The sequence below is a fragment of the Urtica dioica genome, chromosome 5 (assembly GCF_054948205.1).
Source record: "Urtica dioica subsp. dioica isolate 48M chromosome 5, U.dioica_male_clone48M_v1_H2, whole genome shotgun sequence".
NCBI classification, from domain to species: domain Eukaryota; kingdom Viridiplantae; phylum Streptophyta; class Magnoliopsida; order Rosales; family Urticaceae; genus Urtica; species Urtica dioica.
Window position 1 is genome coordinate 11,932,338 of NC_142760.1, and position 19,073 is coordinate 11,951,410.

The following is a 19,073-nucleotide window of genomic DNA, read 5'->3' on the forward strand; positions in this document are numbered from 1 at the left end:
CCTTCCCCCGTTCACCTTGTCGGAATTTCGCCGATCACTCTTTCGAAACCGTCCCAACGCGAAGATCGCGAAAAGTTATTAGGAATTCATATATTTTATGTGATTTTTGGTGCACCGAAGACTTAGTTATGGCTTTTGGGAGTCGCGGCGTTGATTCTTATATAGATAATGCGCGCTAATGCTTCCGGATGCGATCATACCAGCACTAATGCACCGCATCCCATCAGAACTCCGAAGTTAAGCGTGCTTGGGCGAGAGTAGTACTAGGATGGGTGACCTCCTGGGATGTCCTCGTGTTGCATCCCTCTTTTTTTGCGAATTATTTTTTTCGGAGGCCGAAACGATGGAATTTCACCAAAAATCGCTCCGAGTCTTGTTCAAATGCCCGTTTACGCTTACAATTCACCGGTGAAAGTCGAAATTCCGGACCGAGGGCGAAATTTACGATTTTACCCTTCCCCCGTTCACCTTGTCGGAATTTCGCCGATCACTCTTCCGAAACCGTCCCAACGCGAAGATCGCGAAAAGTTATTAGGAATTCATATATTTTATGTGATTTTTGGTGCACCGAAGACGTAGTTATGGCTTTTGGGAGTCGCGGCGTTGATTCTTATATAGATAATGCGCGCTAATGCTTGCGGATGCGATCATACCAGCACTAATGCATCGGATCCCATCAGAACTCCGAAGTTAAGCGTGCTTGGGCGAGAGTAGTACTAGGATGGGTGACCTCCTGGGAAGTCCTCGTGTTGCATCCCTCTTTTTTTGCGAATTATTTTTTTCGGAGGCCGAAACGATGGAATTTCACCAAAAATCGATCCGAGCCTTGTTCAAATGCTCGTTTACGCATACAATTCACCGGTGAAAGTCGAAATTCCGGACCGAGGGCGAAATTTACGATTTTACCCTTCCCCCGTTCACCTTGTCGGAATTTCGCCGATCACTCTTTCGAAACCGTCCCAACGCGAAGATCGCGAAAAGTTATTAGGAATTCATATATTTTATGTGATTTTTGGTGCACCGAAGACGTAGTTATGGCTTTTGGGAGTCGCGGCGTTGATTCTTATATAGATAATGCGCGCTAATGCTTCTGGATGCGATCATACCAGCACTAATGCACCGCATCCCATCAGAACTCCGAAGTTAAGCGTGCTTGGGCGAGAGTAGTACTAGGATGGGTGACCTCCTGGGATGTCCTCGTGTTGCATCCCTCTTTTTTTGCGAATTATTTTTTTCGGAGGCCGAAACGATGGAATTTCACCAAAAATCGCTCCGAGTCTTGTTCAAATGCCCGTTTACGCTTACAATTCACCGGTGAAAGTCGAAATTCCGGACCGATGGCGAAATTTACGATTTTACCCTTCCCCCGTTCACCTTGTCGGAATTTCGCCGATCACTCTTCCGAAACCGTCCCAACGCGAAGATCGCGAAAAGTTATTAGGAATTCATATATTTTATGTGATTTTTGGTGCACCGAAGACGTAGTTATGGCTTTTGGGAGTCGCGGCGCTGATTCTTATATAGATAATGCGCGCTAATGCTTGCGGATGCGATCATACCAGCACTAATGCACCGGATCCCATTAGAACTCCGAAGTTAAGCGTGCTTGGGCGAGAGTAGTACTAGGATGGGTGACCTCTTGGGAAGTCCTCGTGTTGCATCCCTCTTTTTTGCGAATTATTTTTTTCGGAGGCCGAAACGATGGAATTTCACCAAAAATCGCTCCGAGTCTTGTTCAAATGCCCGTTTACGCTTACAATTCACCGGTGAAAGTCGAAATTCCGGACCGAGGGTGAAATTTACGATTTTACCCTTCCCCCGTTCACCTTGGCGGAATTTCGCCGATCACTCTTCCGAAACCGTCCCAACGCGAAGATCGCGAAAAGTTATTAGGAATTCATATATTTTATGTGATTTTTGGTGCACCGAAGACGTAGTTATGGCTTTTGGGAGTCGCGGCGTTGATTCTTATATAGATAATGCGCGCTAATGCTTGCGGATGCGATCATACCAGCACTAATGCATCGGATCCCATCAGAACTCCGAAGTTAAGCGTGCTTGGGCGAGAGTAGTACTAGGATGGGTGACCTCCTGGGAAGTCCTCGTGTTGCATCCCTCTTTTTTTGCGAATTATTTTTTTCGGAGGCCGAAACGATGGAATTTCACCAAAAATCGATCCGAGCCTTGTTCAAATGCTCGTTTACGCATACAATTCACCGGTGAAAGTCGAAATTCCGGACCGAGGGCGAAATTTACGATTTTACCCTTCCCCCGTTCACCTTGTCGGAATTTCGCCGATCACTCTTTCGAAACCGTCCCAACGCGAAGATCGCGAAAAGTTATTAGGAATTCATATATTTTATGTGATTTTTGGTGCACCGAAGACTTAGTTATGGCTTTTGGGAGTCGCGGCGTTGATTCTTATATAGATAATGCGCGCTAATGCTTCCGGATGCGATCATACCAGCACTAATGCACCGCATCCCATCAGAACTCCGAAGTTAAGCGTGCTTGGGCGAGAGTAGTACTAGCATGGGTGACCTCCTGGGATGTCCTCGTGTTGCATCCCTCTTTTTTTGCGAATTATTTTTTTCGGAGGCCGAAACGATGGAATTTCACCAAAAATCGCTCCGAGTCTTGTTCAAATGCCCGTTTACGCTTACAATTCACCGGTGAAAGTCGAAATTCCGGACCGAGGGCGAAATTTACGATTTTACCCTTCCCCCGTTCACCTTGTCGGAATTTCGCCGATCACTCTTCCGAAACCGTCCCAACGCGAAGATCGCGAAAAGTTATTAGGAATTCATATATTTTATGTGATTTTTGGTGCACCGAAGACGTAGTTATGGCTTTTGGGAGTCGCGGCGCTGATTCTTATATAGATAATGCGCGCTAATGCTTGCGGATGCGATCATACCAGCACTAATGCACCGGATCCCATCAGAACTCCGAAGTTAAGCGTGCTTGGGCGAGAGTAGTACTAGGAAGGGTGACCTCCTGGGAAGTCCTCGTGTTGCATCCCTCTTTTTTTGCGAATTATTTTTTCGGAGGTCGAAACGATGGAATTTCACCAAAAATCGCTCCGAGTCTTGTTCAAATGCCCGTTTACGCTTACAATTCACCGGTGAAAGTCGAAATTCCGGACCGAGGGCGAAATTTACGATTTTACCCTTCCCCCGTTCACCTTGTCGGAATTTCGCCGATCACTCTTCCGAAACCGTCCCAACGCGAAGATCGCGAAAATTTATTAGGAATTCATATATTTTATGTGATTTTTGGTGCACCGAAGACGTAGTTATGGCTTTTGGGAGTCGCGGCGCTGATTCTTATATAGATAATGCGCGCTAATGCTTGCGGATGCGATCATACCAGCACTAATGCACCGCATCCCATCAGAACTCCGAAGTTAAGCGTGCTTGGGCGAGAGTAGTACTAGGATGGGTGACCTCTTGGGAAGTCCTCGTGTTGCATCCCTCTTTTTTTGCGAATTATTTTTTCGGAGGTCGAAACGATGGAATTTCACCAAAAATCGCTCCGAGTCTTGTTCAAATGCCCGTTTACGCTTACAATTCACCGGTGAAAGTCGAAATTCCGGACCGAGGACGAAATTTACGATTTTACCCTTCCCCCGTTCACCTTGTCGGAATTTCGCCGATCACTCTTCCGAAACCGTCCCAACGCGAAGATCGCGAAAAGTTATTAGGAATTCATATATTTTATGTGATTTTTGGTGCACCGAAGACGTAGTTATGGCTTTTGGGAGTCGCGGCGCTGATTCTTATATAGATAATGCGCGCTAATGCTTGCGGATGCGATCTTACCAGCACTAATGCACCGGATCCCATCAGAACTCCGAAGTTAAGCGTGCTTGGGCGAGAGTAGTACTAGGATGGGTGACCTCTTGGGAAGTCCTCGTGTTGCATCCCTCTTTTTTTGCGAATTATTTTTTTCGGAGGCCGAAACGATGGAATTTCACCAAAAATCGCTCCGAGTCTTGTTCAAATGCCCGTTTATGCTTACAATTCACCGGTGAAAGTCGAAATTCCGGACCGAGGGCGAAATTTACGATTTTACCCTTCCCCCGTTCACCTTGTCGGAATTTCGCCGATCACTCTTCCGAAACCGTCCCAACGCGAAGATCGCGAAAAGTTATTAGGAATTCATATATTTTATGTGATTTTTGGTGCACCGAAGACGTAGTTATGGCTTTTGGGAGTCGCGGCGCTGATTCTTATATAGATAATGCGCGCTAATGCTTGCGGATGCGATCATACCAGCACTAATGCACCGCATCCCATCAGAACTCCGAAGTTAAGCGTGCTTGGGCGAGAGTAGTACTAGGATGGGTGACCTCCTGGGAAGTCCTCGTGTTGCATCCCTCTTTTTTTGCGAATTATTTTTTTCGGAGGCCGAAACGATGGAATTTCACCAAAAATCGCTCCGAGTCTTGTTCAAATGCCCGTTTACGCTTACAATTCACCGGTGAAAGTCGAAATTCCGGACCGAGGGCGAAATTTACGATTTTACCCTTCCCCCGTTCACCTTGTCGGAATTTCGCCGATCACTCTTCCGAAACCGTCCCAACGCGAAGATCGCGAAAAGTTATTAGGAATTCATATATTTTATGTGATTTTTGGTGCACCGAAGACGTAGTTATGGCTTTTGGGAGTCGCGGCGTTGATTCTTATATAGATAATGCGCGCTAATGCTTGCGGATGCGATCATACCAGCACTAATGCATCGGATCCCATCAGAACTCCGAAGTTAAGCGTGCTTGGGCGAGAGTAGTACTAGGATGGGTGACCTCCTGGGAAGTCCTCGTGTTGCATCCCTCTTTTTTTGCGAATTATTTTTTTCGGAGGCCGAAACGATGGAATTTCACCAAAAATCGATCCGAGCCTTGTACAAATGCTCGTTTACGCATACAATTCACCGGTGAAAGTCGAAATTCCGGACTGAGGACGAAATTTACGATTTTACCCTTCCCCCGTTCACCTTGTCGGAATTTCGCCGATCACTCTTTCGAAACCGTCCCAACGCGAAGATCGCGAAAAGTTATTAGGAATTCATATATTTTATGTGATTTTTGGTGCACCGAAGACGTAGTTATGGCTTTTGGGAGTCGCGGCGTTGATTCTTATATAGATAATGCGCGCTAATGCTTGCGGATGCGATCATACCAGCACTAATGCACCGCATCCCATCAGAACTCCGAAGTTAAGCGTGCTTGGGCGAGAGTAGTACTAGGATGGGTGACCTCCTGGGATGTCCTCGTGTTGCATCCCTCTTTTTTTGCGAATTATTTTTTTCGGAGGCCGAAACGATGGAATTTCACCAAAAATCGCTCCGAGTCTTGTTCAAATGCCCGTTTACGCTTACAATTCACCGGTGAAAGTCGAAATTCCGGACCGAGGGCGAAATTTACGATTTTACCCTTCCCCCGTTCACCTTGTCGGAATTTCGCCGATCACTCTTCCGAAACCGTCCCAACGCGAAGATCGCGAAAAGTTATTAGGAATTCATATATTTTATGTGATTTTTGGTGCACCGAAGACGTAGTTATGGCTTTTGGGAGTCGCGGCGCTGATTCTTATATAGATAATGCGCGCTAATGCTTGCGGATGCGATCATACCAGCACTAATGCACCGGATCCCATCAGAACTCCGAAGTTAAGCGTGCTTGGGCGAGAGTAGTACTAGGATGGGTGACCTCTTGGGAAGTCCTCGTGTTGCATCCCTCTTTTTTTGCGAATTATTTTTTCGGAGGTCGAAACGATGGAATTTCACCAAAAATCGCTCCGAGTCTTGTTCAAATGCCCGTTTACGCTTATAATTCACCGGTGAAAGTCGAAATTCCGGACCGAGGGCGAAATTTACGATTTTACCCTTCCCCCGTTCACCTTGTCGGAATTTTGCCGATCACTCTTCCGAAACCGTCCCAACGCGAAAATCGCGAAAAGTTATTAGGAATTCATATATTTTATGTGATTTTTGGTGCACCGAAGACGTAGTTATGGCTTTTGGGAGTCGCGGCGCTGATTCTTATATAGATAATGCGCGCTAATGCTTGCGGATGCGATCATACCAGCACTAATGCACCGGATCCCATCAGAACTCCGAAGTTAAGCGTGCTTGGGCGAGAGTAGTACTAGGATGGGTGACCTCTTGGGAAGTCCTCGTGTTGCATCCCTCTTTTTTTGCGAATTATTTTTTCGGAGGTCGAAACGATGGAATTTCACCAAAAATCGCTCCGAGTCTTGTTCAAATGCCCGTTTACGCTTACAATTCACCGGTGAAAGTCGAAATTCCGGACCGAGGACGAAATTTACGATTTTACCCTTCCCCCGTTCACCTTGTCGGAATTTCGCCGATCACTCTTCCGAAACCGTCCCAACGCGAAGATCGCGAAAAGTTATTAGGAATTCATATATTTTATGTGATTTTTGGTGCACCGAAGACGTAGTTATGGCTTTTGGGAGTCGCGGCGTTGATTCTTATATAGATAATGCGCGCTAATGCTTGCGGATGCGATCATACCAGCACTAATGCATCGGATCCCATCAGAACTCCGAAGTTAAGCGTGCTTGGGCGAGAGTAGTACTAGGATGGGTGACCTCCTGGGAAGTCCTCGTGTTGCATCCCTCTTTTTTTGCGAATTATTTTTTTCGGAGGCCGAAACGATGGAATTTCACCAAAAATCGATCCGAGCCTTGTTCAAATGCTCGTTTACGCATACAATTCACCGGTGAAAGTCGAAATTCCGGACCGAGGGCGAAATTTACGATTTTACCCTTCCCCCGTTCACCTTGTCGGAATTTCGCCGATCACTCTTTCGAAACCGTCCCAACGCGAAGATCGCGAAAAGTTATTAGGAATTCATATATTTTATGTGATTTTTGGTGCACCGAAGACGTAGTTATGGCTTTTGGGAGTCGCGGCGTTGATTCTTATATAGATAATGCGCGCTAATGCTTCCGGATGCGATCATACCAGCACTAATGCACCGCATCCCATCAGAACTCCGAAGTTAAGCGTGCTTGGGCGAGAGTAGTACTAGGATGGGTGACCTCCTGGGATGTCCTCGTGTTGCATCCCTCTTTTTTTGCGAATTATTTTTTTCGGAGGCCGAAACGATGGAATTTCACCAAAAATCGCTCCGAGTCTTGTTCAAATGCCCGTTTACGCTTACAATTCACCGGTGAAAGTCGAAATTCCGGACCGAGGGCGAAATTTACGATTTTACCCTTCCCCCGTTCACCTTGTCGGAATTTCGCCGATCACTCTTCCGAAACCGTCCCAACGCGAAGATCGCGAAAAGTTATTAGGAATTCATATATTTTATGTGATTTTTGGTGCACCGAAGACGTAGTTATGGCTTTTGGGAGTCGCGGCGCTGATTCTTATATAGATAATGCGCGCTAATGCTTGCGGATGCGATCATACCAGCACTAATGCACCGGATCCCATTAGAACTCCGAAGTTAAGCGTGCTTGGGCGAGAGTAGTACTAGGATGGGTGACCTCTTGGGAAGTCCTCGTGTTGCATCCCTCTTTTTTGCGAATTATTTTTTTCGGAGGCCGAAACGATGGAATTTCACCAAAAATCGCTCCGAGTCTTGTTCAAATGCCCGTTTACGCTTACAATTCACCGGTGAAAGTCGAAATTCCGGACCGAGGGTGAAATTTACGATTTTACCCTTCCCCCGTTCACCTTGGCGGAATTTCGCCGATCACTCTTCCGAAACCGTCCCAACGCGAAGATCGCGAAAAGTTATTAGGAATTCATATATTTTATGTGATTTTTGGTGCACCGAAGACGTAGTTATGGCTTTTGGGAGTCGCGGCGTTGATTCTTATATAGATAATGCGCGCTAATGCTTGCGGATGCGATCATACCAGCACTAATGCATCGGATCCCATCAGAACTCCGAAGTTAAGCGTGCTTGGGCGAGAGTAGTACTAGGATGGGTGACCTCCTGGGAAGTCCTCGTGTTGCATCCCTCTTTTTTTGCGAATTATTTTTTTCGGAGGCCGAAACGATGGAATTTCACCAAAAATCGATCCGAGCCTTGTTCAAATGCTCGTTTACGCATACAATTCACCGGTGAAAGTCGAAATTCCGGACCGAGGGCGAAATTTACGATTTTACCCTTCCCCCGTTCACCTTGTCGGAATTTCGCCGATCACTCTTTCGAAACCGTCCCAACGCGAAGATCGCGAAAAGTTATTAGGAATTCATATATTTTATGTGATTTTTGGTGCACCGAAGACTTAGTTATGGCTTTTGGGAGTCGCGGCGTTGATTCTTATATAGATAATGCGCGCTAATGCTTCCGGATGCGATCATACCAGCACTAATGCACCGCATCCCATCAGAACTCCGAAGTTAAGCGTGCTTGGGCGAGAGTAGTACTAGCATGGGTGACCTCCTGGGATGTCCTCGTGTTGCATCCCTCTTTTTTTGCGAATTATTTTTTTCGGAGGCCGAAACGATGGAATTTCACCAAAAATCGCTCCGAGTCTTGTTCAAATGCCCGTTTACGCTTACAATTCACCGGTGAAAGTCGAAATTCCGGACCGAGGGCGAAATTTACGATTTTACCCTTCCCCCGTTCACCTTGTCGGAATTTCGCCGATCACTCTTCCGAAACCGTCCCAACGCGAAGATCGCGAAAAGTTATTAGGAATTCATATATTTTATGTGATTTTTGGTGCACCGAAGACGTAGTTATGGCTTTTGGGAGTCGCGGCGCTGATTCTTATATAGATAATGCGCGCTAATGCTTGCGGATGCGATCATACCAGCACTAATGCACCGGATCCCATCAGAACTCCGAAGTTAAGCGTGCTTGGGCGAGAGTAGTACTAGGAAGGGTGACCTCCTGGGAAGTCCTCGTGTTGCATCCCTCTTTTTTTGCGAATTATTTTTTCGGAGGTCGAAACGATGGAATTTCACCAAAAATCGCTCCGAGTCTTGTTCAAATGCCCGTTTACGCTTACAATTCACCGGTGAAAGTCGAAATTCCGGACCGAGGGCGAAATTTACGATTTTACCCTTCCCCCGTTCACCTTGTCGGAATTTCGCCGATCACTCTTCCGAAACCGTCCCAACGCGAAGATCGCGAAAATTTATTAGGAATTCATATATTTTATGTGATTTTTGGTGCACCGAAGACGTAGTTATGGCTTTTGGGAGTCGCGGCGCTGATTCTTATATAGATAATGCGCGCTAATGCTTGCGGATGCGATCATACCAGCACTAATGCACCGCATCCCATCAGAACTCCGAAGTTAAGCGTGCTTGGGCGAGAGTAGTACTAGGATGGGTGACCTCTTGGGAAGTCCTCGTGTTGCATCCCTCTTTTTTTGCGAATTATTTTTTCGGAGGTCGAAACGATGGAATTTCACCAAAAATCGCTCCGAGTCTTGTTCAAATGCCCGTTTACGCTTACAATTCACCGGTGAAAGTCGAAATTCCGGACCGAGGACGAAATTTACGATTTTACCCTTCCCCCGTTCACCTTGTCGGAATTTCGCCGATCACTCTTCCGAAACCGTCCCAACGCGAAGATCGCGAAAAGTTATTAGGAATTCATATATTTTATGTGATTTTTGGTGCACCGAAGACGTAGTTATGGCTTTTGGGAGTCGCGGCGCTGATTCTTATATAGATAATGCGCGCTAATGCTTGCGGATGCGATCTTACCAGCACTAATGCACCGGATCCCATCAGAACTCCGAAGTTAAGCGTGCTTGGGCGAGAGTAGTACTAGGATGGGTGACCTCTTGGGAAGTCCTCGTGTTGCATCCCTCTTTTTTTGCGAATTATTTTTTTCGGAGGCCGAAACGATGGAATTTCACCAAAAATCGCTCCGAGTCTTGTTCAAATGCCCGTTTATGCTTACAATTCACCGGTGAAAGTCGAAATTCCGGACCGAGGGCGAAATTTACGATTTTACCCTTCCCCCGTTCACCTTGTCGGAATTTCGCCGATCACTCTTCCGAAACCGTCCCAACGCGAAGATCGCGAAAAGTTATTAGGAATTCATATATTTTATGTGATTTTTGGTGCACCGAAGACGTAGTTATGGCTTTTGGGAGTCGCGGCGCTGATTCTTATATAGATAATGCGCGCTAATGCTTGCGGATGCGATCATACCAGCACTAATGCACCGCATCCCATCAGAACTCCGAAGTTAAGCGTGCTTGGGCGAGAGTAGTACTAGGATGGGTGACCTCCTGGGAAGTCCTCGTGTTGCATCCCTCTTTTTTTGCGAATTATTTTTTTCGGAGGCCGAAACGATGGAATTTCACCAAAAATCGCTCCGAGTCTTGTTCAAATGCCCGTTTACGCTTACAATTCACCGGTGAAAGTCGAAATTCCGGACCGAGGGCGAAATTTACGATTTTACCCTTCCCCCGTTCACCTTGTCGGAATTTCGCCGATCACTCTTCCGAAACCGTCCCAACGCGAAGATCGCGAAAAGTTATTAGGAATTCATATATTTTATGTGATTTTTGGTGCACCGAAGACGTAGTTATGGCTTTTGGGAGTCGCGGCGTTGATTCTTATATAGATAATGCGCGCTAATGCTTGCGGATGCGATCATACCAGCACTAATGCATCGGATCCCATCAGAACTCCGAAGTTAAGCGTGCTTGGGCGAGAGTAGTACTAGGATGGGTGACCTCCTGGGAAGTCCTCGTGTTGCATCCCTCTTTTTTTGCGAATTATTTTTTTCGGAGGCCGAAACGATGGAATTTCACCAAAAATCGATCCGAGCCTTGTACAAATGCTCGTTTACGCATACAATTCACCGGTGAAAGTCGAAATTCCGGACTGAGGACGAAATTTACGATTTTACCCTTCCCCCGTTCACCTTGTCGGAATTTCGCCGATCACTCTTTCGAAACCGTCCCAACGCGAAGATCGCGAAAAGTTATTAGGAATTCATATATTTTATGTGATTTTTGGTGCACCGAAGACGTAGTTATGGCTTTTGGGAGTCGCGGCGTTGATTCTTATATAGATAATGCGCGCTAATGCTTGCGGATGCGATCATACCAGCACTAATGCACCGCATCCCATCAGAACTCCGAAGTTAAGCGTGCTTGGGCGAGAGTAGTACTAGGATGGGTGACCTCCTGGGATGTCCTCGTGTTGCATCCCTCTTTTTTTGCGAATTATTTTTTTCGGAGGCCGAAACGATGGAATTTCACCAAAAATCGCTCCGAGTCTTGTTCAAATGCCCGTTTACGCTTACAATTCACCGGTGAAAGTCGAAATTCCGGACCGAGGGCGAAATTTACGATTTTACCCTTCCCCCGTTCACCTTGTCGGAATTTCGCCGATCACTCTTCCGAAACCGTCCCAACGCGAAGATCGCGAAAAGTTATTAGGAATTCATATATTTTATGTGATTTTTGGTGCACCGAAGACGTAGTTATGGCTTTTGGGAGTCGCGGCGCTGATTCTTATATAGATAATGCGCGCTAATGCTTGCGGATGCGATCATACCAGCACTAATGCACCGGATCCCATCAGAACTCCGAAGTTAAGCGTGCTTGGGCGAGAGTAGTACTAGGATGGGTGACCTCTTGGGAAGTCCTCGTGTTGCATCCCTCTTTTTTTGCGAATTATTTTTTCGGAGGTCGAAACGATGGAATTTCACCAAAAATCGCTCCGAGTCTTGTTCAAATGCCCGTTTACGCTTATAATTCACCGGTGAAAGTCGAAATTCCGGACCGAGGGCGAAATTTACGATTTTACCCTTCCCCCGTTCACCTTGTCGGAATTTTGCCGATCACTCTTCCGAAACCGTCCCAACGCGAAAATCGCGAAAAGTTATTAGGAATTCATATATTTTATGTGATTTTTGGTGCACCGAAGACGTAGTTATGGCTTTTGGGAGTCGCGGCGCTGATTCTTATATAGATAATGCGCGCTAATGCTTGCGGATGCGATCATACCAGCACTAATGCACCGGATCCCATCAGAACTCCGAAGTTAAGCGTGCTTGGGCGAGAGTAGTACTAGGATGGGTGACCTCTTGGGAAGTCCTCGTGTTGCATCCCTCTTTTTTTGCGAATTATTTTTTCGGAGGTCGAAACGATGGAATTTCACCAAAAATCGCTCCGAGTCTTGTTCAAATGCCCGTTTACGCTTACAATTCACCGGTGAAAGTCGAAATTCCGGACCGAGGACGAAATTTACGATTTTACCCTTCCCCCGTTCACCTTGTCGGAATTTCGCCGATCACTCTTCCGAAACCGTCCCAACGCGAAGATCGCGAAAAGTTATTAGGAATTCATATATTTTATGTGATTTTTGGTGCACCGAAGACGTAGTTATGGCTTTTGGGAGTCGCGGCGTTGATTCTTATATAGATAATGCGCGCTAATGCTTGCGGATGCGATCATACCAGCACTAATGCATCGGATCCCATCAGAACTCCGAAGTTAAGCGTGCTTGGGCGAGAGTAGTACTAGGATGGGTGACCTCCTGGGAAGTCCTCGTGTTGCATCCCTCTTTTTTTGCGAATTATTTTTTTCGGAGGCCGAAACGATGGAATTTCACCAAAAATCGATCCGAGCCTTGTTCAAATGCTCGTTTACGCATACAATTCACCGGTGAAAGTCGAAATTCCGGACCGAGGGCGAAATTTACGATTTTACCCTTCCCCCGTTCACCTTGTCGGAATTTCGCCGATCACTCTTTCGAAACCGTCCCAACGCGAAGATCGCGAAAAGTTATTAGGAATTCATATATTTTATGTGATTTTTGGTGCACCGAAGACGTAGTTATGGCTTTTGGGAGTCGCGGCGTTGATTCTTATATAGATAATGCGCGCTAATGCTTCCGGATGCGATCATACCAGCACTAATGCACCGCATCCCATCAGAACTCCGAAGTTAAGCGTGCTTGGGCGAGAGTAGTACTAGGATGGGTGACCTCCTGGGATGTCCTCGTGTTGCATCCCTCTTTTTTTGCGAATTATTTTTTTCGGAGGCCGAAACGATGGAATTTCACCAAAAATCGCTCCGAGTCTTGTTCAAATGCCCGTTTACGCTTACAATTCACCGGTGAAAGTCGAAATTCCGGACCGAGGGCGAAATTTACGATTTTACCCTTCCCCCGTTCACCTTGTCGGAATTTCGCCGATCACTCTTCCGAAACCGTCCCAACGCGAAGATCGCGAAAAGTTATTAGGAATTCATATATTTTATGTGATTTTTGGTGCACCGAAGACGTAGTTATGGCTTTTGGGAGTCGCGGCGCTGATTCTTATATAGATAATGCGCGCTAATGCTTGCGGATGCGATCATACCAGCACTAATGCACCGGATCCCATCAGAACTCCGAAGTTAAGCGTGCTTGGGCGAGAGTAGTACTAGGAAGGGTGACCTCCTGGGAAGTCCTCGTGTTGCATCCCTCTTTTTTTGCGAATTATTTTTTCGGAGGTCGAAACGATGGAATTTCACCAAAAATCGCTCCGAGTCTTGTTCAAATGCCCGTTTACGCTTACAATTCACCGGTGAAAGTCGAAATTCCGGACCGAGGGCGAAATTTACGATTTTACCCTTCCCCCGTTCACCTTGTCGGAATTTCGCCGATCACTCTTCCGAAACCGTCCCAACGCGAAGATCGCGAAAATTTATTAGGAATTCATATATTTTATGTGATTTTTGGTGCACCGAAGACGTAGTTATGGCTTTTGGGAGTCGCGGCGCTGATTCTTATATAGATAATGCGCGCTAATGCTTGCGGATGCGATCATACCAGCACTAATGCACCGCATCCCATCAGAACTCCGAAGTTAAGCGTGCTTGGGCGAGAGTAGTACTAGGATGGGTGACCTCTTGGGAAGTCCTCGTGTTGCATCCCTCTTTTTTTGCGAATTATTTTTTCGGAGGTCGAAACGATGGAATTTCACCAAAAATCGCTCCGAGTCTTGTTCAAATGCCCGTTTACGCTTACAATTCACCGGTGAAAGTCGAAATTCCGGACCGAGGACGAAATTTACGATTTTACCCTTCCCCCGTTCACCTTGTCGGAATTTCGCCGATCACTCTTCCGAAACCGTCCCAACGCGAAGATCGCGAAAAGTTATTAGGAATTCATATATTTTATGTGATTTTTGGTGCACCGAAGACGTAGTTATGGCTTTTGGGAGTCGCGGCGCTGATTCTTATATAGATAATGCGCGCTAATGCTTGCGGATGCGATCTTACCAGCACTAATGCACCGGATCCCATCAGAACTCCGAAGTTAAGCGTGCTTGGGCGAGAGTAGTACTAGGATGGGTGACCTCTTGGGAAGTCCTCGTGTTGCATCCCTCTTTTTTTGCGAATTATTTTTTTCGGAGGCCGAAACGATGGAATTTCACCAAAAATCGCTCCGAGTCTTGTTCAAATGCCCGTTTATGCTTACAATTCACCGGTGAAAGTCGAAATTCCGGACCGAGGGCGAAATTTACGATTTTACCCTTCCCCCGTTCACCTTGTCGGAATTTCGCCGATCACTCTTCCGAAACCGTCCCAACGCGAAGATCGCGAAAAGTTATTAGGAATTCATATATTTTATGTGATTTTTGGTGCACCGAAGACGTAGTTATGGCTTTTGGGAGTCGCGGCGTTGATTCTTATATAGATAATGCGCGCTAATGCTTGCGGATGCGATCATACCAGCACTAATGCATCGGATCCCATCAGAACTCCGAAGTTAAGCGTGCTTGGGCGAGAGTAGTACTAGGATGGGTGACCTCCTGGGAAGTCCTCGTGTTGCATCCCTCTTTTTTTGCGAATTATTTTTTTCGGAGGCCGAAACGATGGAATTTCACCAAAAATCGATCCGAGCCTTGTTCAAATGCTCGTTTACGCATACAATTCACCGGTGAAAGTCGAAATTCCGGACCGAGGGCGAAATTTACGATTTTACCCTTCCCCCGTTCACCTTGTCGGAATTTCGCCGATCACTCTTTCGAAACCGTCCCAACGCGAAGATCGCGAAAAGTTATTAGGAATTCATATATTTTATGTGATTTTTGGTGCACCGAAGACGTAGTTATGGCTTTTGGGAGTCGCGGCGTTGATTCTTATATAGATAATGCGCGCTAATGCTTCCGGATGCGATCATACCAGCACTAATGCACCGCATCCCATCAGAACTCCGAAGTTAAGCGTGCTTGGGCGAGAGTAGTACTAGGATGGGTGACCTCCTGGGATGTCCTCGTGTTGCATCCCTCTTTTTTTGCGAATTATTTTTTTCGGAGGCCGAAACGATGGAATTTCACCAAAAATCGCTCCGAGTCTTGTTCAAATGCCCGTTTACGCTTACAATTCACCGGTGAAAGTCGAAATTCCGGACCGAGGGCGAAATTTACGATTTTACCCTTCCCCCGTTCACCTTGTCGGAATTTCGCCGATCACTCTTCCGAAACCGTCCCAACGCGAAGATCGCGAAAAGTTATTAGGAATTCATATATTTTATGTGATTTTTGGTGCACCGAAGACGTAGTTATGGCTTTTGGGAGTCGCGGCGCTGATTCTTATATAGATAATGCGCGCTAATGCTTGCGGATGCGATCATACCAGCACTAATGCACCGGATCCCATCAGAACTCCGAAGTTAAGCGTGCTTGGGCGAGAGTAGTACTAGGAAGGGTGACCTCCTGGGAAGTCCTCGTGTTGCATCCCTCTTTTTTTGCGAATTATTTTTTCGGAGGTCGAAACGATGGAATTTCACCAAAAATCGCTCCGAGTCTTGTTCAAATGCCCGTTTACGCTTACAATTCACCGGTGAAAGTCGAAATTCCGGACCGAGGGCGAAATTTACGATTTTACCCTTCCCCCGTTCACCTTGTCGGAATTTCGCCGATCACTCTTCCGAAACCGTCCCAACGCGAAGATCGCGAAAATTTATTAGGAATTCATATATTTTATGTGATTTTTGGTGCACCGAAGACGTAGTTATGGCTTTTGGGAGTCGCGGCGCTGATTCTTATATAGATAATGCGCGCTAATGCTTGCGGATGCGATCATACCAGCACTAATGCACCGCATCCCATCAGAACTCCGAAGTTAAGCGTGCTTGGGCGAGAGTAGTACTAGGATGGGTGACCTCTTGGGAAGTCCTCGTGTTGCATCCCTCTTTTTTTGCGAATTATTTTTTCGGAGGTCGAAACGATGGAATTTCACCAAAAATCGCTCCGAGTCTTGTTCAAATGCCCGTTTACGCTTACAATTCACCGGTGAAAGTCGAAATTCCGGACCGAGGACGAAATTTACGATTTTACCCTTCCCCCGTTCACCTTGTCGGAATTTCGCCGATCACTCTTCCGAAACCGTCCCAACGCGAAGATCGCGAAAAGTTATTAGGAATTCATATATTTTATGTGATTTTTGGTGCACCGAAGACGTAGTTATGGCTTTTGGGAGTCGCGGCGCTGATTCTTATATAGATAATGCGCGCTAATGCTTGCGGATGCGATCTTACCAGCACTAATGCACCGGATCCCATCAGAACTCCGAAGTTAAGCGTGCTTGGGCGAGAGTAGTACTAGGATGGGTGACCTCTTGGGAAGTCCTCGTGTTGCATCCCTCTTTTTTTGCGAATTATTTTTTTCGGAGGCCGAAACGATGGAATTTCACCAAAAATCGCTCCGAGTCTTGTTCAAATGCCCGTTTATGCTTACAATTCACCGGTGAAAGTCGAAATTCCGGACCGAGGGCGAAATTTACGATTTTACCCTTCCCCCGTTCACCTTGTCGGAATTTCGCCGATCACTCTTCCGAAACCGTCCCAACGCGAAGATCGCGAAAAGTTATTAGGAATTCATATATTTTATGTGATTTTTGGTGCACCGAAGACGTAGTTATGGCTTTTGGGAGTCGCGGCGCTGATTCTTATATAGATAATGCGCGCTAATGCTTGCGGATGCGATCATACCAGCACTAATGCACCGCATCCCATCAGAACTCCGAAGTTAAGCGTGCTTGGGCGAGAGTAGTACTAGGATGGGTGACCTCCTGGGAAGTCCTCGTGTTGCATCCCTCTTTTTTTACGAATTATTTTTTTCGGAGGCCGAAACGATGGAATTTCACCAAAAATCGCTCCGAGTCTTGTTCAAATGCCCGTTTACGCTTACAATTCACCGGTGAAAATCGAAATTCCGGACCGAGGGCGAAATTTACGATTTTACCCTTCCCCCGTTCACCTTGTCGGAATTTCGCCGATCACTCTTCCGAAACCGTCCCAACGCGAAGATCGCGAAAAGTTATTAGGAATTCATATATTTTATGTGATTTTTGGTGCACCGAAGACGTAGTTATGGCTTTTGGGAGTCGCGGCGTTCATTCTTATATAGATAATGCGCGCTAATGCTTGCGGATGCGATCATACCAGCACTAATGCATCGGATCCCATCAGAACTCCGAAGTTAAGCGTGCTTGGGCGAGAGTAGTACTAGGATGGGTGACCTCCTGGGAAGTCCTCGTGTTGCATCCCTCATTTTTTGCGAATTATTTTTTTCGGAGGCCGAAACGATGGAATTTCACCAAAAATCGATCCGAGCCTTGTACAAATGCTCGTTTACGCATACAATTCACCGGTGAAAGTCGAAATTCCGGACTGAGGACGAAATTTACGATTTTACCCTTCCCCCGTTCACCTTGTCGGAATTTCGCCGATCACTCTTTCGAAACCGTCCCAACGCGAAGATCGCGAAAAGTTATTAGGAATTCATATATTTTATGTGATTTTTGGTGCACCGAAGACGTAGTTATGGCTTTTGGGAGTCGCGGCGTTGATTCTTATATAGATAATGCGCGCTAATGCTTGCGGATGCGATCATACCAGCACTAATGCACCGCATCCCATCAGAACTCCGAAGTTAAGCGTGCTTGGGCGAGAGTAGTACTAGGATGGGTGACCTCCTGGGATGTCCTCGTGTTGCATCCCTCTTTTTTTGCGAATTATTTTTTTCGGAGGCCGAAACGATGGAATTTCACCAAAAATCGCTCCGAGTCTTGTTCAAATGCCCGTTTACGCTTACAATTCACCGGTGAAAGTCGAAATTCCGGACCGAGGGCGAAATTTACGATTTTACCCTTCCCCCGTTCACCTTGTCGGAATTTCGCCGATCACTCTTCCGAAACCGTCCCAACGCGAAGATCGCGAAAAGTTATTAGGAATTCATATATTTTATGTGATTTTTGGTGCACCGAAGACGTAGTTATGGCTTTTGGGAGTCGCGGCGCTGATTCTTATATAGATAATGCGCGCTAATGCTTGCGGATGCGATCATACCAGCACTAATGCACCGGATCCCATCAGAACTCCGAAGTTAAGCGTGCTTGGGCGAGAGTAGTACTAGGATGGGTGACCTCTTGGGAAGTCCTCGTGTTGCATCCCTCTTTTTTTGCGAATTATTTTTTCGGAGGTCGAAACGATGGAATTTCACCAAAAATCGCTCCGAGTCTTGTTCAAATGCCCGTTTACGCTTATAATTCACCGGTGAAAGTCGAAATTCCGGACCGAGGGCGAAATTTACGATTTTACCCTTCCCCCGTTCACCTTGTCGGAATTTTGCCGATCACTCTTCCGAAACCGTCCCAACGCGAAGATCGCGAAATGTTATTAGGAATTCATATATTTTATGTGATTTTTGGTGCACCGAAGACGTAGTTATGGCTTTTGGGAGTCGCGGCGCTGATTCTTATATAGATAATGCGCGCTAATGCTTGCGGATGCGATCATACCAGCACTAATGCACCGGATCCCATCAGAACTCCGAATTTAAGCGTGCTTGGGCGAGAGTAGTACTAGGATGGGTGACCTCTTGGGAAGTCCTCGTGTTGCATCCCTCTTTTTTTGCGAATTATTTTTTCGGAGGTCGAAACGATGGAATTTCACCAAAAATCGCTCCGAGTCTTGTTCAAATGCCCGTTTACGCTTACAATTCACCGGTGAAAGTCGAAATTCCGGACCGAGGGCGAAATTTACGATTTTACCCTTCCCCCGTTCACCTTGTCGGAATTTCGCCGATCACTCTTCCGAAACCGTCCCAACGCGAA

General features: G+C 46.5%; 42 non-coding genes across 42 annotated transcripts; all 42 read left to right on the forward strand.

Annotated features, from left to right (window-relative positions):
* The first annotated feature begins 186 nt into the window (after positions 1–186).
* On the forward strand, positions 187–305 carry LOC149395750 (5S ribosomal RNA). The gene has a single exon (XR_016299103.1). It is a non-coding gene; the product is annotated as a 5S ribosomal RNA (ribosomal RNA).
* A 334-nt stretch (positions 306–639) lies between these two features.
* On the forward strand, positions 640–758 carry LOC149395751 (5S ribosomal RNA). Its single transcript, XR_016298146.1, has one exon. It is a non-coding gene; the product is annotated as a 5S ribosomal RNA (ribosomal RNA).
* Positions 759–1,092: 334 nt separating this feature from the next.
* LOC149395752 (5S ribosomal RNA) lies at positions 1,093–1,211 on the forward strand. Its single transcript, XR_016299104.1, has one exon. It is a non-coding gene; the product is annotated as a 5S ribosomal RNA (ribosomal RNA).
* Positions 1,212–1,545: 334 nt separating this feature from the next.
* On the forward strand, positions 1,546–1,664 carry LOC149395753 (5S ribosomal RNA). Its single transcript, XR_016297718.1, has one exon. It is a non-coding gene; the product is annotated as a 5S ribosomal RNA (ribosomal RNA).
* Positions 1,665–1,997: 333 nt separating this feature from the next.
* Positions 1,998–2,116, forward strand: LOC149395754 (5S ribosomal RNA). Its single transcript, XR_016298147.1, has one exon. It is a non-coding gene; the product is annotated as a 5S ribosomal RNA (ribosomal RNA).
* A 334-nt stretch (positions 2,117–2,450) lies between these two features.
* Positions 2,451–2,569, forward strand: LOC149395755 (5S ribosomal RNA). The gene has a single exon (XR_016299275.1). It is a non-coding gene; the product is annotated as a 5S ribosomal RNA (ribosomal RNA).
* Positions 2,570–2,903: 334 nt separating this feature from the next.
* On the forward strand, positions 2,904–3,022 carry LOC149395756 (5S ribosomal RNA). The gene has a single exon (XR_016297917.1). It is a non-coding gene; the product is annotated as a 5S ribosomal RNA (ribosomal RNA).
* A 333-nt stretch (positions 3,023–3,355) lies between these two features.
* On the forward strand, positions 3,356–3,474 carry LOC149395757 (5S ribosomal RNA). The gene has a single exon (XR_016298856.1). It is a non-coding gene; the product is annotated as a 5S ribosomal RNA (ribosomal RNA).
* Positions 3,475–3,807: 333 nt separating this feature from the next.
* Positions 3,808–3,926, forward strand: LOC149395758 (5S ribosomal RNA). The gene has a single exon (XR_016298204.1). It is a non-coding gene; the product is annotated as a 5S ribosomal RNA (ribosomal RNA).
* A 334-nt stretch (positions 3,927–4,260) lies between these two features.
* On the forward strand, positions 4,261–4,379 carry LOC149395759 (5S ribosomal RNA). The gene has a single exon (XR_016298783.1). It is a non-coding gene; the product is annotated as a 5S ribosomal RNA (ribosomal RNA).
* A 334-nt stretch (positions 4,380–4,713) lies between these two features.
* Positions 4,714–4,832, forward strand: LOC149395760 (5S ribosomal RNA). Its single transcript, XR_016298148.1, has one exon. It is a non-coding gene; the product is annotated as a 5S ribosomal RNA (ribosomal RNA).
* A 334-nt stretch (positions 4,833–5,166) lies between these two features.
* On the forward strand, positions 5,167–5,285 carry LOC149395761 (5S ribosomal RNA). The gene has a single exon (XR_016299105.1). It is a non-coding gene; the product is annotated as a 5S ribosomal RNA (ribosomal RNA).
* Positions 5,286–5,619: 334 nt separating this feature from the next.
* Positions 5,620–5,738, forward strand: LOC149395762 (5S ribosomal RNA). Its single transcript, XR_016297576.1, has one exon. It is a non-coding gene; the product is annotated as a 5S ribosomal RNA (ribosomal RNA).
* A 333-nt stretch (positions 5,739–6,071) lies between these two features.
* LOC149395763 (5S ribosomal RNA) lies at positions 6,072–6,190 on the forward strand. The gene has a single exon (XR_016297577.1). It is a non-coding gene; the product is annotated as a 5S ribosomal RNA (ribosomal RNA).
* Positions 6,191–6,523: 333 nt separating this feature from the next.
* Positions 6,524–6,642, forward strand: LOC149395764 (5S ribosomal RNA). Its single transcript, XR_016298149.1, has one exon. It is a non-coding gene; the product is annotated as a 5S ribosomal RNA (ribosomal RNA).
* Positions 6,643–6,976: 334 nt separating this feature from the next.
* Positions 6,977–7,095, forward strand: LOC149395765 (5S ribosomal RNA). Its single transcript, XR_016299106.1, has one exon. It is a non-coding gene; the product is annotated as a 5S ribosomal RNA (ribosomal RNA).
* A 334-nt stretch (positions 7,096–7,429) lies between these two features.
* Positions 7,430–7,548, forward strand: LOC149395766 (5S ribosomal RNA). Its single transcript, XR_016297719.1, has one exon. It is a non-coding gene; the product is annotated as a 5S ribosomal RNA (ribosomal RNA).
* Positions 7,549–7,881: 333 nt separating this feature from the next.
* On the forward strand, positions 7,882–8,000 carry LOC149395767 (5S ribosomal RNA). Its single transcript, XR_016298150.1, has one exon. It is a non-coding gene; the product is annotated as a 5S ribosomal RNA (ribosomal RNA).
* Positions 8,001–8,334: 334 nt separating this feature from the next.
* On the forward strand, positions 8,335–8,453 carry LOC149395768 (5S ribosomal RNA). The gene has a single exon (XR_016299276.1). It is a non-coding gene; the product is annotated as a 5S ribosomal RNA (ribosomal RNA).
* Positions 8,454–8,787: 334 nt separating this feature from the next.
* On the forward strand, positions 8,788–8,906 carry LOC149395769 (5S ribosomal RNA). Its single transcript, XR_016297918.1, has one exon. It is a non-coding gene; the product is annotated as a 5S ribosomal RNA (ribosomal RNA).
* A 333-nt stretch (positions 8,907–9,239) lies between these two features.
* Positions 9,240–9,358, forward strand: LOC149395770 (5S ribosomal RNA). Its single transcript, XR_016298857.1, has one exon. It is a non-coding gene; the product is annotated as a 5S ribosomal RNA (ribosomal RNA).
* Positions 9,359–9,691: 333 nt separating this feature from the next.
* On the forward strand, positions 9,692–9,810 carry LOC149395771 (5S ribosomal RNA). Its single transcript, XR_016298205.1, has one exon. It is a non-coding gene; the product is annotated as a 5S ribosomal RNA (ribosomal RNA).
* Positions 9,811–10,144: 334 nt separating this feature from the next.
* LOC149395772 (5S ribosomal RNA) lies at positions 10,145–10,263 on the forward strand. The gene has a single exon (XR_016298784.1). It is a non-coding gene; the product is annotated as a 5S ribosomal RNA (ribosomal RNA).
* Positions 10,264–10,597: 334 nt separating this feature from the next.
* LOC149395773 (5S ribosomal RNA) lies at positions 10,598–10,716 on the forward strand. Its single transcript, XR_016298151.1, has one exon. It is a non-coding gene; the product is annotated as a 5S ribosomal RNA (ribosomal RNA).
* A 334-nt stretch (positions 10,717–11,050) lies between these two features.
* Positions 11,051–11,169, forward strand: LOC149395774 (5S ribosomal RNA). The gene has a single exon (XR_016299107.1). It is a non-coding gene; the product is annotated as a 5S ribosomal RNA (ribosomal RNA).
* Positions 11,170–11,503: 334 nt separating this feature from the next.
* LOC149395775 (5S ribosomal RNA) lies at positions 11,504–11,622 on the forward strand. The gene has a single exon (XR_016297578.1). It is a non-coding gene; the product is annotated as a 5S ribosomal RNA (ribosomal RNA).
* Positions 11,623–11,955: 333 nt separating this feature from the next.
* Positions 11,956–12,074, forward strand: LOC149395776 (5S ribosomal RNA). The gene has a single exon (XR_016297579.1). It is a non-coding gene; the product is annotated as a 5S ribosomal RNA (ribosomal RNA).
* A 333-nt stretch (positions 12,075–12,407) lies between these two features.
* Positions 12,408–12,526, forward strand: LOC149395777 (5S ribosomal RNA). Its single transcript, XR_016298152.1, has one exon. It is a non-coding gene; the product is annotated as a 5S ribosomal RNA (ribosomal RNA).
* A 334-nt stretch (positions 12,527–12,860) lies between these two features.
* Positions 12,861–12,979, forward strand: LOC149395778 (5S ribosomal RNA). The gene has a single exon (XR_016299108.1). It is a non-coding gene; the product is annotated as a 5S ribosomal RNA (ribosomal RNA).
* Positions 12,980–13,313: 334 nt separating this feature from the next.
* LOC149395779 (5S ribosomal RNA) lies at positions 13,314–13,432 on the forward strand. The gene has a single exon (XR_016297919.1). It is a non-coding gene; the product is annotated as a 5S ribosomal RNA (ribosomal RNA).
* Positions 13,433–13,765: 333 nt separating this feature from the next.
* LOC149395780 (5S ribosomal RNA) lies at positions 13,766–13,884 on the forward strand. The gene has a single exon (XR_016298858.1). It is a non-coding gene; the product is annotated as a 5S ribosomal RNA (ribosomal RNA).
* Positions 13,885–14,217: 333 nt separating this feature from the next.
* Positions 14,218–14,336, forward strand: LOC149395781 (5S ribosomal RNA). Its single transcript, XR_016298206.1, has one exon. It is a non-coding gene; the product is annotated as a 5S ribosomal RNA (ribosomal RNA).
* A 334-nt stretch (positions 14,337–14,670) lies between these two features.
* On the forward strand, positions 14,671–14,789 carry LOC149395782 (5S ribosomal RNA). The gene has a single exon (XR_016298153.1). It is a non-coding gene; the product is annotated as a 5S ribosomal RNA (ribosomal RNA).
* A 334-nt stretch (positions 14,790–15,123) lies between these two features.
* Positions 15,124–15,242, forward strand: LOC149395783 (5S ribosomal RNA). The gene has a single exon (XR_016299110.1). It is a non-coding gene; the product is annotated as a 5S ribosomal RNA (ribosomal RNA).
* A 334-nt stretch (positions 15,243–15,576) lies between these two features.
* On the forward strand, positions 15,577–15,695 carry LOC149395784 (5S ribosomal RNA). Its single transcript, XR_016297920.1, has one exon. It is a non-coding gene; the product is annotated as a 5S ribosomal RNA (ribosomal RNA).
* A 333-nt stretch (positions 15,696–16,028) lies between these two features.
* LOC149395785 (5S ribosomal RNA) lies at positions 16,029–16,147 on the forward strand. Its single transcript, XR_016298859.1, has one exon. It is a non-coding gene; the product is annotated as a 5S ribosomal RNA (ribosomal RNA).
* Positions 16,148–16,480: 333 nt separating this feature from the next.
* Positions 16,481–16,599, forward strand: LOC149395786 (5S ribosomal RNA). The gene has a single exon (XR_016298207.1). It is a non-coding gene; the product is annotated as a 5S ribosomal RNA (ribosomal RNA).
* A 334-nt stretch (positions 16,600–16,933) lies between these two features.
* On the forward strand, positions 16,934–17,052 carry LOC149395787 (5S ribosomal RNA). The gene has a single exon (XR_016298785.1). It is a non-coding gene; the product is annotated as a 5S ribosomal RNA (ribosomal RNA).
* A 334-nt stretch (positions 17,053–17,386) lies between these two features.
* LOC149395788 (5S ribosomal RNA) lies at positions 17,387–17,505 on the forward strand. Its single transcript, XR_016298154.1, has one exon. It is a non-coding gene; the product is annotated as a 5S ribosomal RNA (ribosomal RNA).
* Positions 17,506–17,839: 334 nt separating this feature from the next.
* LOC149395789 (5S ribosomal RNA) lies at positions 17,840–17,958 on the forward strand. The gene has a single exon (XR_016299111.1). It is a non-coding gene; the product is annotated as a 5S ribosomal RNA (ribosomal RNA).
* Positions 17,959–18,292: 334 nt separating this feature from the next.
* Positions 18,293–18,411, forward strand: LOC149395790 (5S ribosomal RNA). The gene has a single exon (XR_016297580.1). It is a non-coding gene; the product is annotated as a 5S ribosomal RNA (ribosomal RNA).
* A 333-nt stretch (positions 18,412–18,744) lies between these two features.
* LOC149395791 (5S ribosomal RNA) lies at positions 18,745–18,863 on the forward strand. Its single transcript, XR_016298534.1, has one exon. It is a non-coding gene; the product is annotated as a 5S ribosomal RNA (ribosomal RNA).
* Positions 18,864–19,073: the final 210 nt, after the last annotated feature.